A 15,025-nucleotide genomic window follows, 5' to 3' on the forward strand; every position below is an offset into this window, starting at 1 on the left:
TCAGTTATCATTTTGAAGATAAAATGCTCTATTCTGCCAAAAAAATTCTATACAAGAAACTAAATACCATGATTGTTGTCTACTTTCAATAGTGTGATTATAGCTCAAACTGATACCTATATCACTAGCATAGGGTCATTAAATATCTCACCGTCTTATCAGTTCTCATAATTATAATACTAAAAATATCCAGTTTAGATTAAACTTTACTTGAAGGCCAACTCTAAATGTCTGTAATGTAACAATATATTTAAAAGCAATTAGCTTTTCTGGATCAATTTTGGATCACTACCATCACTTGTCATTTTTAACAATACATTTAGTACCAATTTGATTTTTTGGATGACTTTTTCCATTCAAATGACCTATACTGTGATGCATAAAAACTCTACACTGAAGGAAAAACCGGAAAACATATCTTTTTGTTTTGTTACCAAGGATGTAGGCTTGTTTGCGTGACAACTACCTAATTCAAGGTTTAGTATAAGCAGATGAACTATTTGTTATATGAACCATCAGAAAATCTACTGATTCGGTTTTAACAAGAGATCTCGTGGCGCAACGGTAGCGCGTCTGACTCCATATCAGAAGGTTGTGTTTTCAAATCACGTCGGGGTCAGTTAACATTTTGAAGATAAAATGCTCTATTCTGCCAAAAAAATACTATACAAGAAACTAAATAGCATGATTGTTGTCTACTTTCAATAATGTGATTATAGCTCAAACTGATACCTATATCACTAGCATAGGGTCATTAAATATTTCACCGTCTTATCAGTTCTCATAATTATAATACTAAAAATATCCAGTTTAGATTAAACTTTACTTGAAGGCCAACTCTAAATCTCTGTAATGTAACAATACATTTAAAAGCAATTAGCTTTTCTGGATCAATTTTGCATCACTACCATCACTTGTCATTTTTAACAATACATTTAGTACCAATTTGATTTTTTGGATGACTTTTTCCATTCAAATGACCTATACTGTGATGCATAAAAACTCTACACTGAAGGAAAAACCAGAAAACATATCTTTTTGTTTTGTTACCAAGGATGTAGGCTTGTTTGCGTGACAACTACCTAATTCAAGGTTTAGTATAAGCAGATGAACTATTTGTTATATAAACCATCAGAAAATCTACTGATTCAGTTTTAACAAGAGATCTCGTGGCGCAACGGTAGCGCGTCTGACTCCAGATCAGAAGGTTGCGTGTTCAACTCATGTCAGGGTCAGTTATCATTTTGAAGATAAAATGCTCTATTCTGCCAAAAAAATTCTATACAAGAAACTAAATACCTTGATTGTTGTCTACTTTCAATAATGTGATTATAGCTCAAACTGATACCTATATCACTAGCATAGGGTCATTAAATATCTCACCGTCTTATCAGTTCTCATAATTATAATACTAAAAATATCCAGTTTAGATTAAACTTTACTTGAAGGCCAACTCTAAATGTCTGTAATGTAACAATACATTTAAAAGCAATTAGCTTTTCTGGATCAATTTTGGATCACTACCATCACTTGTCATTTTTAACAATACATTTAGTACCAATTTGATTTTTTGGATGACTTTTTCCATTCAAATGACCTATACTGTGATGCATAAAAATTCTACACTAAAAGAAAAACCACCAGACATATCTTTTTGTTTTGTTACCAAGGATGTAGGCTTGTTTGCTTGACAACTACCTAATTCAAGGTTTAGTATAAGCAGATGAACTATTTGTAATATAAACCACCAGAGAATCTACCAAATCAGTTATAATAAGAGGCAACGGTAGCGCATCTCACTCAATATTAGAAGGTTGCGTGTTCAAATCACGTCGGGGTCAGTTATCATTTTGAAGATAAAATGCTCTTTTCTGCCCAAAAATACTATACTAGAAACTAATTACCAAGATTTTTATCTACTTTCAATAATGTAATTATACCTCAAACTGACACCTATATCACTAGCACATAGTCATTAAATAACTCACATTCTTATCAGTTCTCATTATTATTATGCAAAAAATATCCAGTTTAGAGAAAACGTTACTTGAAGGCCAACTCTAAATGTCTGTAATGTAACAATACATTTAAAAGCAATGATCTTTTCTGGATCAATTTTGGATCACTACCATCACTTGTCTATTTTAACAATACATTTAGTACCAATTTGATTTTATGGATGACTTTTTCCATTCAAATGACCTATACTGTGATGCATAAAAATTCTAAACTAAAGGAAAAACCACCAGACATATCTTTTTGTTTTGTTACCAAGGATATAGACTTGTTTGCTTGACAACTACCTAATTCAAGGTTTAGTATAAGCAGATGATCTATTTACAATATAACCCACCAGAAAAATCTACTGAATAGGTTTTAACAAGAGACCTCATGGCGCAACGGTAGCGTGTCTGACTCCAGTTCAGAAGGTTGCGTGTTCAAATCACGTCAGGGTCAGTTATCATTTTGAAGATAAAATGCTCTATTCTGCCAAAAAAATTCTATACAAGAAACTAAATACCATGATTGTTGTCTACTTTCAATAGTGTGATTATACCTCAAACTGATACCTATATCACTAGCATAGGGTCATTAAATATCTCACCATCTTATCAGTTCTCATAATTATAATACTAAAAATATCCAGTTTAGATTAAACTTTACTTGTAGGCCAACTCTAAATGTCTGTAATGTAACAATACATTTAAAAGCAATTAGCTTTTCTGGATCAATTTTGGATCACTACCATCACTTGTCATTTTTAACAATACATTTAGTACCAATTTGATTTTTTGGATGACTTTTTCCATTCAAATGACCTATACTGTGATGCATAAAAACTCTACACTGAAGGAAAAACCGGAAAACATATCTTTTTGTTTTGTTACCAAGGATGTAGGCTTGTTTGCGTGACAACTACCTAATTCAAGGTTTAGTATAAGCAGATGAACTATTTGTTATATTAACCATCAGAAAATCTACTGATTCGGTTTTAACAAGAGATCTCGTGGCGCAACGGTAGCGCGTCTGACTCCATATCAGAAGGTTGTGTTTTCAAATCACGTCGGGGTCAGTTAACATTTTGAAGATAAAATGCTCTATTCTGCCAAAAAAATACTATACAAGAAACTAAATAGCATGATTGTTGTCTACTTTCAATAATGTGATTATAGCTCAAACTGATACCTATATCACTAGCATAGGGTCATTAAATATCTCACCGTCTTATCAGTTCTCATAATTATAATACTAAAAATATCCAGTTTAGATTAAACTTTACTTGAAGGCCAACTCTAAATGTCTGTAATGTAACAATACATTTAAAAGCAATTAGCTTTTCTGGATCAATTTTGGATCACTACCATCACTTGTCATTTTTAACAATACATTTAGTACCAATTTGATTTTTTGGATGAATTTTTCCATTCAAATGACCTATACTGTGATGCATAAAAACTCTACACTGAAGGAAAAACCAGAAAACATATCTTTTTGTTTTGTTACCAAGGATGTAGGCTTGTTTGCGTGACAACTACCTAATTCAAGGTTTAGTATAAGCAGATGAACTATTTGTTATATAAACCATCAGAAAATCTACTGATTCCGTTTTAACAAGAGATCTCGTGGCGCAACGGTAGCGCGTCTGACTCCAGATCAGAAGGTTGCGTGTTCAAATCATGTCGGGGTCAGTTATCATTTTGAAGATAAAATGCTCTTTTCTGCCCAAAAATACTATACAAGAATCTAAATACCATGATTGTTGTCTACTTTCAATAATGTGATTATAGCTCAAACTGATAGCTATATCACTAGGATAGGGTCATTAAATATCTCACCGTCTTATCAGTTCTCATAATTATAATACTAAAAATATCCAGTTTAGATTAAACTTTACTTGAAGGCCAACTCTAAATGTCTGTAATGTAACAATACATTTAAAAGCAATTAGCTTTTCTGGATCAATTTTGGATCACTACCATCACTTGTCATTTTTAACAATACATTTAGTACCAATTTGATTTTTTGGATGACTTTTTCCATTCAAATGACCTACACTGTGATGCATAAAAACTCTACACTGAAGGAAAAACCGGAAAACATATCTTTTTGTTTTGTTACCAAGGATGTAGGCTTGTTTGCGTGACAACTACCTAATTCAAGGTTTAGTATAAGCAGATGAACTATTTGTTAAATTAACCATCAGAAAATCTACTGATTCGGTTTTAACAAGAGATCTCGTGGCGCGACGGTAGCGCTTCTGACTCCAGATCAGAAGGTTGCGTGTTCAAATCATGTCGGGGTCAGTTATCATTTTGAAGATAAAATGCTCTATTCTGCCAAAAAAATACTATACAAGAAACTAAATAGCATGATTGTTGTCTACTTTCAATAATGTGATTATAGCTCAAACTGATACCTATATCACTAGCATAGGGTCATTAAATATCTCACCGTCTTATCAGTTCTCATAATTATAATACTAAAAATATCCAGTTTAGATTAAACTTTACTTGAAGGCCAACTCTAAATGTCTGTAATGTAACAATACATTTAAAAGCAATTAGCTTTTCTGGATCAATTTTGGATCACTACCATCACTTGTCATTTTTAACAATACACTTAGTACCAATTTGATTTTTTGGATGACTTTTTCCATTCAAATGACCTATACTGTGATGCATAAAAATTTTACACTAAAAGAAAAACCACCAGACATATCTTTTTGTTTTGTTACCAAGGATTTAGGCTTGTTTGCTTGACAACTACCTAATTCAAGGTTTAGTATAAGCAGATGAACTATTTGTAATATAACCCACCAGAAAAATCTACAGAGTCGGTTTTAAGAAGAGACCTCGTGGCGCAACGGTAGTGCATCTGACTCCATATCAGAAGGTTGCGTGTTCAAATCACGTCAGGGTCAGTTATCATTTTGAAGATAAAATGCTCTATTCTGCCAAAAAAATTCTATACAAGAAAGTAAATACCATGATTGTTGTCTACTTTCAATAATGTGATTATAGCTCAAACTGATACCTATATCACTAGCATAGGGTCATTAAATATCTCACCGTCTTATCAGTTCTCATAATTATAATAGTAAAAATATCCAGCTTAGATTAAACTTTACTTGAAGGCCAACTCTAAATGTCTGTAATGTAACAATACATTTAAAAGCAATTAGCTTTTCTGGATCAATTTTGGATCACTACCATCACTTGTCATTTTTAACAATACATTTAGTACCAATTTGATTTTTTGGATGACTTTTTCCATTCAAATGACCTATACTGTGATGCATAAAAATTCTACACTAAAAGAAAAACCACCAGACATATCTTTTTGTTTTGTTACCAAGGATGTAGGCTTGTTTGCTTGACAACTACCTAATTCAAGGTTTAGTATAAGCAGATGAACTATTTGTAATATAAACCACCAGAGAATCTACCAAATCAGTTATAATAAGAGGCAACGGTAGCGCATCTCACTCAATATTAGAAGGTTGCGTGTTCAAATCACGTCGGGGTCAGTTATCATTTTGAAGATAAAATGCTCTTTTCTGCCCAAAAATACTATACTAGAAACTAATTACCAAGATTTTTATCTACTTTCAATAATGTAATTATACCTCAAACTGACACCTATATCACTAGCACATAGTCATTAAATAACTCACATTCTTATCAGTTCTCATAATTATTATGCAAAAAATATCCAGTTTAGAGAAACGTTACTTGAAGGCCAACTCTAAATGTCTGTAATGTAACAATACATTTAAAAGCAATGATCTTTTCTGGATCAATTTTGGATCACTACCATCACTTGTCTATTTTAACAGTACATTTAGTACCAATTTGATTATATGGATGACTTTTTCCTTTCAAATGACCTATACTGTGATGCATAAAAATTCTAAACTAAAGGAAAAACCACCAGACATATCTTTTTGTTTTGTTACCAAGGATATAGACTTGTTTGCTTGACAACTACCTAATTCAAGGATTAGTATAAGCAGATGATCTATTTACAATATAACCCACCAGAAAATTCTACTGAATCGGTTTTAAGAAGAGACCTCGTGGCGCAACGGTAGCGCGTCTGACTCCAGATCAGAAGGTTGCGTGTTCAAATCACGTCGGGGTCAGTTATCATTTTGAAGATAAAATGCTCTATTCTGCCAAAAAAATTCTATACAAGAATCTAAATACCATGATTGTTGTCTACTTTCAATAATGTGATTATAGCTCAAACTGATACCTATATCACTAGCATAGGGTCATTAAATATCTCACCGTCTTATCAGTTCTCATAATTATAATACTAAAAATATCCAGTTTAGATTAAACTTTACTTGAAGGCCAACTCTAAATGTCTGTAATGTAACAATACATTTAAAAGCAATTAGCTTTTCTGGATCAATTTTGGATCACTACCATCACTTGTCATTTTTAACAATACATTTAGTACCAATTTGATTTTTTGGATGACTTTTTCCATTCAAATGACCTACACTGTGATGCATAAAAACTCTACACTGAAGGAAAAACCGGAAAACATATCTTTTTGTTTTGTTACCAAGGATGTAGGCTTGTTTGCGTGACAACTACCTAATTCAAGGTTTAGTATAAGCAGATGAACTATTTGTTAAATTAACCATCAGAAAATCTACTGATTCGGTTTTAACAAGAGATCTCGTGGCGCGACGGTAGCGCTTCTGACTCCAGATCAGAAGGTTGCGTGTTCAAATCACGTCGGGGTCAGTTATCATTTTGAAGATAAAATGCTCTATTCTGCCAAAAAAATACTATACAAGAAACTAAATAGCATGATTGTTGTCTACTTTCAATAATGTGATTATAGCTCAAACTGATACCTATATCACTAGCATAGGGTCATTAAATATCTCACCGTCTTATCAGTTCTCATAATTATAATACTAAAAATATCCAGTTTAGATTAAACTTTACTTGAAGGCCAACTCTAAATGTCTGTAATGTAACAATACATTTAAAAGCAATTAGCTTTTCTGGATCAATTTTGGATCACTACCATCACTTGTCATTTTTAACAATACATTTAGTACCAATTTGATTTTTTGGATGACTTTTTCCATTCAAATGACCTATACTGTGATGCATAAAAATTCTACACTAAAAGAAAAACCACCAGACATATCTTTTTGTTTTGTTACCAAGGATGTAGGCTTGTTTGCTTGACAACTACCTAATTCAAGGTTTAGTATAAGCAGATGAACTATTTGTAATATAAACCACCAGAGAATCTACCAAATCAGTTTTAATAAGAGGCAACGGTAGCGCATCTCACTCAATATTAGAAGGTTGCGTGTTCAAATCACGTCGGGGTCAGTTATCATTTTGAAGATAAAATGCTCTTTTCTGCCCAAAAATACTATACAAGAAAATAAATACCAAGATTGTTGTCTACTTTCAATAATGTGATTATAGCTCAAACTGATACCTATATCACTAGCATATAGTCATTAAATATCTCACCTTCTTATCATTTCTCTTAATTATAATACTAAAAATATCCAGTTTAGATTAAACTTTAATTGAAGGCCAACTCTAAATGTCTGTAATGTAAAAATACATTTAAAAGCAATTTGCTTTTCTGGATCAATTATGGATCACTGCCGTCACTTGTCTTTTTAAAAAATACATTTAGTACCAAGGATGTAGGCTTGTTTGCTTGACAACTACCTAATTCAAGGTTTACTATAAGCAGATGAACTATTTGTAATATAAACCACCAGAGAATCTACCAAATCAGTTATAATAAGAGGCAAGGGTAGCGCATCTCACTCAATATTAGAAGGTTGCGTGTTCAAATCACGTCGGGGTCAGTTATCATTTTGAAGATAAAATGCTCTTTTCTGCACAAAAATACTATACTAGAAACTAATTACCAAGACTGTTATCTACTTCAATAATGTGATTATACCTCAAACTGATACCTATATCACTAGCACATAGTCATTAAATAACTCACATTCTTATCAGTTCTCATAATTATTATGCAAAAAATATCCAGTTTAGAGAAAACGTTACTTGAAGGCCAACTCTAAATGTCTGTAATGTAACATTACATTTAAAAGCAATGATCTTTTCTGGATCAATTTTGGATCACTACCATCACTTGTCATTTTTAACAATACATTTAGTACCAATTTGATTATATGGATGACTTTTTCCTTTCAAATGACCTATAATGTGATGCATAAAAACTCTATACTATAGGAAAAACCACCAGACATATCTTTTTGTTTTGTTACCAAGGATATAGACTTGTTTGCTTGACAACTACCTTATTCAAGGTTTAGTATAAGCAGATGATCTATTTACAATATAACCCACCAGAAAAATCTACAGAATTGGTTTTAAGAAGAGACCTCGTGGCGCACCGGTAGTGCGTCTGACTCCAGTTCAGAAGGTTGCGTGTTCAAATCATGTCAGGGTCAGTTATCATTTTGAAGATAAAATGCTCTATTCTGCCAAAAAAATTCTATACAAGAAACTAAATACCATGATTGTTGTCTACTTTCAATAGTGTGATTATAGTTCAAACTGATACCTATATCACTAGCATAGGGTCATTAAATATGTCACCGTCTTATCAGTTCTCATAATTATAATACTAAAAATATCCAGTTTAGATTAAACTTTACTTGAAGGCCAACTCTAAATGTCTGTAATGTAACAATACATTTAAAATCAATTAGCTTTTCTGGATCAATTTTGGATCACTACCATCACTTGTCATTTTTAACAATACATTTAGTACCAATTTGATTTTTTGGATGACTTTTTCCATTCAAATGACCTATACTGTGATGCAAAAAAACTCTACACTGAAGGAAAAACCGGAAAACATATCTTTTTGTTTTGTTACCAAGGATGTAGGCTTGTTTGCGTGACAACTACCTAATTCAAGGTTTAGTATAAGCAGATGAACTATTTGTTATATTAACCATCAGAAAATCTACTGATTCGGTTTTAACAAGAGATCTCGTGGCGCAACGGTAGCGCGTTTGACTCCAGATCAGAAGGTTGTGTTTTCAAATCACGTCGGGGTCAGTTAACATTTTGAAGATAAAATGCTCTATTCTGCCAAAAAAATACTATACAAGAAACTAAATAGCATGATTGTTGTCTACTTTCAATAATGTGATTATAGCTCAAACTGATACCTATATCACTAGCATAGGGTCATTAAATATCTCACCGTCTTATCAGTTCTCATAATTATAATACTAAAAATATCCAGTTTAGATTAAACTTTACTTGAAGGCCAACTCTAAATGTCTGTAATGTAACAATACATTTAAAAGCAATTAGCTTTTCTGGATCAGTTTTGGATCACTACCATCACTTGTCATTTTTAACAATACATTTAGTACCAATTTGATTTTTTGGATGACTTTTTCCATTCAAATGACCTATACTGTGATGCATAAAAATTCTACACTGAAGGAAAAACCGGAAAACATATCTTTTTGTTTTGTTACCAAGGATGTAGGCTTGTTTGCGTGACAACTACCTAATTCAAGGTTTAGTATAAGCAGATGAACTATTTGTTATATTAACCATCAGAAAATCTACTGATTCGGTTTTCACAAGAGATCTCGTGGCGCAACGGTAGCGCGTCTGACTCCAGATCAGAAGGTTGTGTTTTCAAATCACGTCGGGGTCAGTTAACATTTTGAAGATAAAATGCTCTATTCTGCCAAAAAAATACTATACAAGAAACTAAATAGCATGATTGTTGTCTACTTTCAATAATGTGATTATAGCTCAAACTGATACCTATATCACTAGCATAGGGTCATTAAATATCTCACCGTCTTATCAGTTCTCATAATTATAATACTAAAAATATCCAGTTTAGATTAAACTTTACTTGAATGCCAACTCTAAATGTCTGTAATGTAACAATACATTTAAAAGCAATTAGCTTTTCTGGATCAATTTTGGATCACTACCATCACTTGTCATTTTTAACAATACATTTAGTACCAATTTGATTTTTTGGATGACTTTTTCCATTCAAATGACCTATACTGTGATGCATAAAAACTCTACACTGAAGGAAAAACCAGAAAACATATCTTTTTGTTTTGTTACCAAGGATGTAGGCTTGTTTGCGTGACAACTACCTAATTCAAGGTTTAGTATAAGCAGATGAACTATTTGTTATATAAACCATCAGAAAATCTACTGATGCAGTTTTAACAAGAGATCTCGTGGCGCAACGGTAGCGCGTCTGACTCCAGATCAGAAGGTTGCGTGTTCAACTCACGTCGGGGTCAGTTAACATTTTGAAGATAAAATGCTCTATTCTGCCAAAAAAATACTACACAAGAAACTAAATAGCATGATTGTTGTCTACTTTCAATAATGTGATTATAGCTCAAACTGATACCTATATCACTAGCATAGGGTCATTATATATCTCACCGTCTTATCAGTTCTCATAATTATAATACTAAAAATATCCAGTTTAGATTAAACTTTACTTGAAGGCCAACTCTAAATGCCTGTAATGTAACAATACATTTAAAAGCAATTAGCTTTTCTGGATCAATTTTGGATCACTACCATCACTTGTCATTTTTAACAATACATTTAGTACCAATTTGATTTTTTGGATGACTTTTTCCATTCAAATGACCTATACTGTGATGCATAAAAATTTTACACTAAAAGAAAAACCACCAGACATATCTTTTTGTTTTGTTACCAAGGATGTAGGCTTGTTTGCTTGACAACTACCTAATTCAAGGTTTAGTATAAGCAGATGAACTATTTGTAATATAAACCACCAGAGAATCTACCAAATCAGTTTTAATAAGAGGCAACGGTAGCGCATCTCACTCAATATTAGAAGGTTGCGTGTTCAAATCACGTCAGGGTCAGTTATCATTTTGAAGATAAAATGCTCTTTTCTGCCCAAAAATACTATACAAGAAAATAAATACCAAGATTGTTGTCTACTTTCAATAATGTGATTATAGCTCAAACTGATACCTATATCACTAGCATATAGTCATTAAATATCTCACCTTCTTATCATTTCTCTTAATTATAATACTAAAAATATCCAGTTTAGATTAAACTTTAATTGAAGGCCAACTCTAAATGTCTGTAATGTAAAAATACATTTAAAAGCAATTTGCTTTTCTGGATCAATTATGGATCACTGCCGTCACTTGTCTTTTTTAAAAATACATTTAGTACCAAGGATGTAGGCTTGTTTGCTTGACAACTACCTAATTCAAGGTTTACTATAAGCAGATGAACTATTTGTAATATAAACCACCAGAGAATCTACCAAATCAGTTATAATAAGAGGCAAGGGTAGCGCATCTCACTCAATATTAGAAGGTTGCGTGTTCAAATCACGTCGGGGTCAGTTATCATTTTGAAGATAAAATGCTCTTTTCTGCACAAAAATACTATACTAGAAACTAATTACCAAGACTGTTATCTACTTCAATAATGTGATTATACCTCAAACTGATACCTATATCACTAGCACATAGTCATTAAATAACTCACATTCTTATCAGTTCTCATAATTATTATGCAAAAAATATCCAGTTTAGAGAAAACGTTACTTGAAGGCCAACTCTAAATGTCTGTAATGTAACATTACATTTAAAAGCAATGATCTTTTCTGGATCAATTTTGGATCACTACCATCACTTGTCATTTTTAACAATACATTTAGTACCAATTTGATTTTTTGGATGACTTTTTCCATTCAAATGACCTATACTGTGATGCATAAAAACTCTACACTGAAGGAAAAACCGGAAAACATATCTTTTTGTTTTGTTACCAAGGATGTAGGCTTGTTTGCGTGACAACTACCTAATTCAAGGTTTAGTATAAGCAGATGAACTTTTTGTTATATTAACCATCATATAATCTACTGATTCGGTTTTCACAAGAGATCTCGTGGCGCAACGGTAGCGCGTCTGACTCCAGATCAGAAGGTTGTGTTTTCAAATCACGTCGGGGTCAGTTAACATTTTGAAGATAAAATGCTCTATTCTGCCAAAAAAATACTATACAAGAAACTAAATAGCATGATTGTTGTCTACTTTCAATAATGTGATTATAGCTCAAACTGATACCTATATCACTAGCATAGGGTCATTAAATATCTCACCGTCTTATCAGTTCTCATAATTATAATACTAAAAATATCCAGTTTAGATTAAACTTTACTTGAATGCCAACTCTAAATGTCTGTAATGTAACAATACATTTAAAAGCAATTAGCTTTTCTGGATCAATTTTGGATCACTACCATCACTTGTCATTTATAACAATACATTTAGTACCAATTTGATTTTTTGGATGACTTTTTCCATTCAAATGACCTATACTGTGATGCATAAAAACTCTACACTGAAGGAAAAACCAGAAAACATATCTTTTTGTTTTGTTACCAAGGATGTAGGCTTGTTTGCGTGACAACTACCTAATTCAAGGTTTAGTATAAGCAGATGAACTATTTGTTATATAAACCATCAGAAAATCTACTGATGCAGTTTTAATAAGAGGCAACGTTAGCTCATCTGACTCAAGATTAGAAGGTTGCGTGTTCAAATCACATCAGGGTCGGTTATCATTTTGAAGATAAAATGCTCTATTCTGCCCAAAAATACTATACTAAAAACTAATTACCAAGATCGTTATCTACTTTCAATAATGTGATTATACCTCAAACTGATACCTATATCACTAGCACATAGTCATTAAATAACTCACATTCTTATCAGTTCTCATAATTATTATACAAAAAATATCCAGTTTAGAGAATACGTTACTTGAAGGCCAACTCTAAATGTCTGTAATGTAACAATACATTTAAAAGCAATTAGCTTTTCTGGATCAATTTTGGATCACTACCATCACTTGTCTATTTTAACAATACATTTAGTACCAATTTGATTTTATGGATGACTTTTTCCATTCAAATGACCTATACTGTGATGAATAAAAATTATACACTAAAGGAAAAACCACCAGACATATCTTTTTGTTTTGTTACCGAGGATGTAGGTTTGTTTGCTTGACAACTACCTAATTCAAGGTTTAGTATAAGCAGATGATCTATTTGTAATATAAACCACCAGAAAAATCTACTGAATCGGATTTAACAAGAGACCTCGTGGCGCAACGGTAGCGCGTCTGACTCCAGATCAGAAGGTTGCATGTTCTAATCACGTCGGGGTCAGTTGTCATTTTGAGGATAAAGTGCTCTCTTCTGCCAAAAAAATACTATACAAGAAACTAAATACTAAGATTGTTGTCTACTTTCAATAATGTGATTATAGCTCAAACTGATACCTATATCACTAGCACATAGTCATTAAATATCTCACCTTCTTATCAGTTCTCATAATTATAATACTAAAAATATCCAGTTTAGATTAAACTTTACTTGAAGGCCAACTCTAAATGTGTGTAATGTAACAATACATTTAAAAGCAATTAGCTTTTCTGGATCAATTTTGGATCACTGCCGTCACTTGTCTTTTTTAGAAATACATTTAGTACCAATTTGATTTTAAAGATGACTTTTTCCATTCACATGACGTATACTATGAGGCATAAAAACTCTACACTGAAGGAAAAACCAGAATACATATCTTTTTGTTTTGTTACCAAGGATGTAGGCTTGTTTGCTTGACAACTACCTAATTCAAGGTTTAGCATAAGCAGATGAACTATTTGTAATATAAACCACCAGAAAATCTACTGAATCAGTTTTAATAAGAGGCAACGTTAGCTCATCTGACTCAAGATTAGAAGGTTGCGTGTTCAAATCACGTCAGGGTCGGTTATCATTTTGAAGATAAAATGCTCTATTCTGCCCAAAAATACTATACTAGAAACTAATTACCAAGATTGTTATCTACTTTCAATAATGTGATTATACCTCAAACTGATACCTATATCACTAGCACATAGTCATTAAATAACTCACATTCTTATCAGTTCTCATAATTATTATACAAAAAATATCCAGTTTAGAGAATACGTTACTTGAAGGCCAACTCTAAATGTCTGTAATGTAACAATAAATTTAAAAGCAATTAGCTTTTCTGGATCAATTTTGGATCACTACCATCACTTGTCTATTTTAACAATGCATTTAGTGCCAATTTGATTTTATGGATGACTTTTTCCATTCAAATGACCTATACTGTGATGAATAAAAATTATACACTAAAGGAAAAACCACCAGACATATATTTTTGTTTTGTTAGTGAGGATGAGGGTTTGTTTGCTTCACAACTACCTAATTCAAGGTTTAGTATAAGCATATGATCTATTTGTAATATAAACCACCAGAAAAATCTACTGAATCAGATTTAACAAGAGACCTCGTGGCGCAACGGTAGCGCGTCTGACTCCAGATCAGAAGGTTGTGTGTTCAAATCACGTCAGGGACAGTTATCATTTTGAAGATAAAATGCTCTTTTCTGCCCAAAAAATACTATACAAGAAACTAAATACTAAGATTGTTGTCTACTTTCAATAATGTGATTATAGCTCAAACTGATACCTATATCACTAGCACATAGTCATTAAATATCCCACCTTCTTATCAGTTCTCATAATTATTATACAAAAAATATCCAGTTTAGAGAATACGTTACTTGAAGACCAACTCTAAATGTCTGTAATGTAACAATACATTTAAAAGCAATTAGCTTTTCTGGATCAATTTTGTATCACTGCCGTCACTTGTCTTTTTTAGAAATACATTTAGTACCAATTTGATTTTAAAGATTACTTTTTACATTCACATGACGTATACTATGAGGCATAAAAACTCTACACTGAAGGAAAAACCAGAATACATATCTTTTTGTTTTGTTACCAAGGATGTAGGCTTGTTTGCTTGACAACTACCTAATTCAAGGTTTAGCATAAGCAGATGAACTATTTGTAATATAAACCACCAGAAAATCTACTGAATCAGTTTTAAT

The 15,025-nt window shown here is 32.2% G+C and overlaps 8 non-coding genes across 8 annotated transcripts; all 8 read left to right on the top strand.

Moving 5' to 3' along the window:
* The first annotated feature begins 3,617 nt into the window (after nt 1-3,617).
* On the top strand, nt 3,618-3,689 carry TRNAW-CCA (transfer RNA tryptophan (anticodon CCA)). The gene has a single exon. It is a non-coding gene; the product is annotated as a tRNA-Trp (tRNA).
* Nucleotides 3,690-6,070: 2,381 nt separating this feature from the next.
* TRNAW-CCA (transfer RNA tryptophan (anticodon CCA)) lies at nt 6,071-6,142 on the top strand. The gene has a single exon. It is a non-coding gene; the product is annotated as a tRNA-Trp (tRNA).
* Nucleotides 6,143-6,686: 544 nt separating this feature from the next.
* TRNAW-CCA (transfer RNA tryptophan (anticodon CCA)) lies at nt 6,687-6,758 on the top strand. The gene has a single exon. It is a non-coding gene; the product is annotated as a tRNA-Trp (tRNA).
* A 2,878-nt stretch (nt 6,759-9,636) lies between these two features.
* TRNAW-CCA (transfer RNA tryptophan (anticodon CCA)) lies at nt 9,637-9,708 on the top strand. Its single transcript has one exon. It is a non-coding gene; the product is annotated as a tRNA-Trp (tRNA).
* Nucleotides 9,709-10,252: 544 nt separating this feature from the next.
* On the top strand, nt 10,253-10,324 carry TRNAW-CCA (transfer RNA tryptophan (anticodon CCA)). The gene has a single exon. It is a non-coding gene; the product is annotated as a tRNA-Trp (tRNA).
* Nucleotides 10,325-11,969: 1,645 nt separating this feature from the next.
* TRNAW-CCA (transfer RNA tryptophan (anticodon CCA)) lies at nt 11,970-12,041 on the top strand. Its single transcript has one exon. It is a non-coding gene; the product is annotated as a tRNA-Trp (tRNA).
* A 1,150-nt stretch (nt 12,042-13,191) lies between these two features.
* On the top strand, nt 13,192-13,263 carry TRNAW-CCA (transfer RNA tryptophan (anticodon CCA)). Its single transcript has one exon. It is a non-coding gene; the product is annotated as a tRNA-Trp (tRNA).
* A 1,150-nt stretch (nt 13,264-14,413) lies between these two features.
* On the top strand, nt 14,414-14,485 carry TRNAW-CCA (transfer RNA tryptophan (anticodon CCA)). The gene has a single exon. It is a non-coding gene; the product is annotated as a tRNA-Trp (tRNA).
* The last annotated feature ends 540 nt before the right edge of the window (nt 14,486-15,025 follow it).

The sequence above is a fragment of the Taudactylus pleione genome, unplaced genomic scaffold (assembly GCF_031769625.1).
Source record: "Taudactylus pleione unplaced genomic scaffold, aTauple2 ptg000393l, whole genome shotgun sequence".
In the NCBI taxonomy this organism is placed as follows: domain Eukaryota; kingdom Metazoa; phylum Chordata; class Amphibia; order Anura; family Myobatrachidae; genus Taudactylus; species Taudactylus pleione.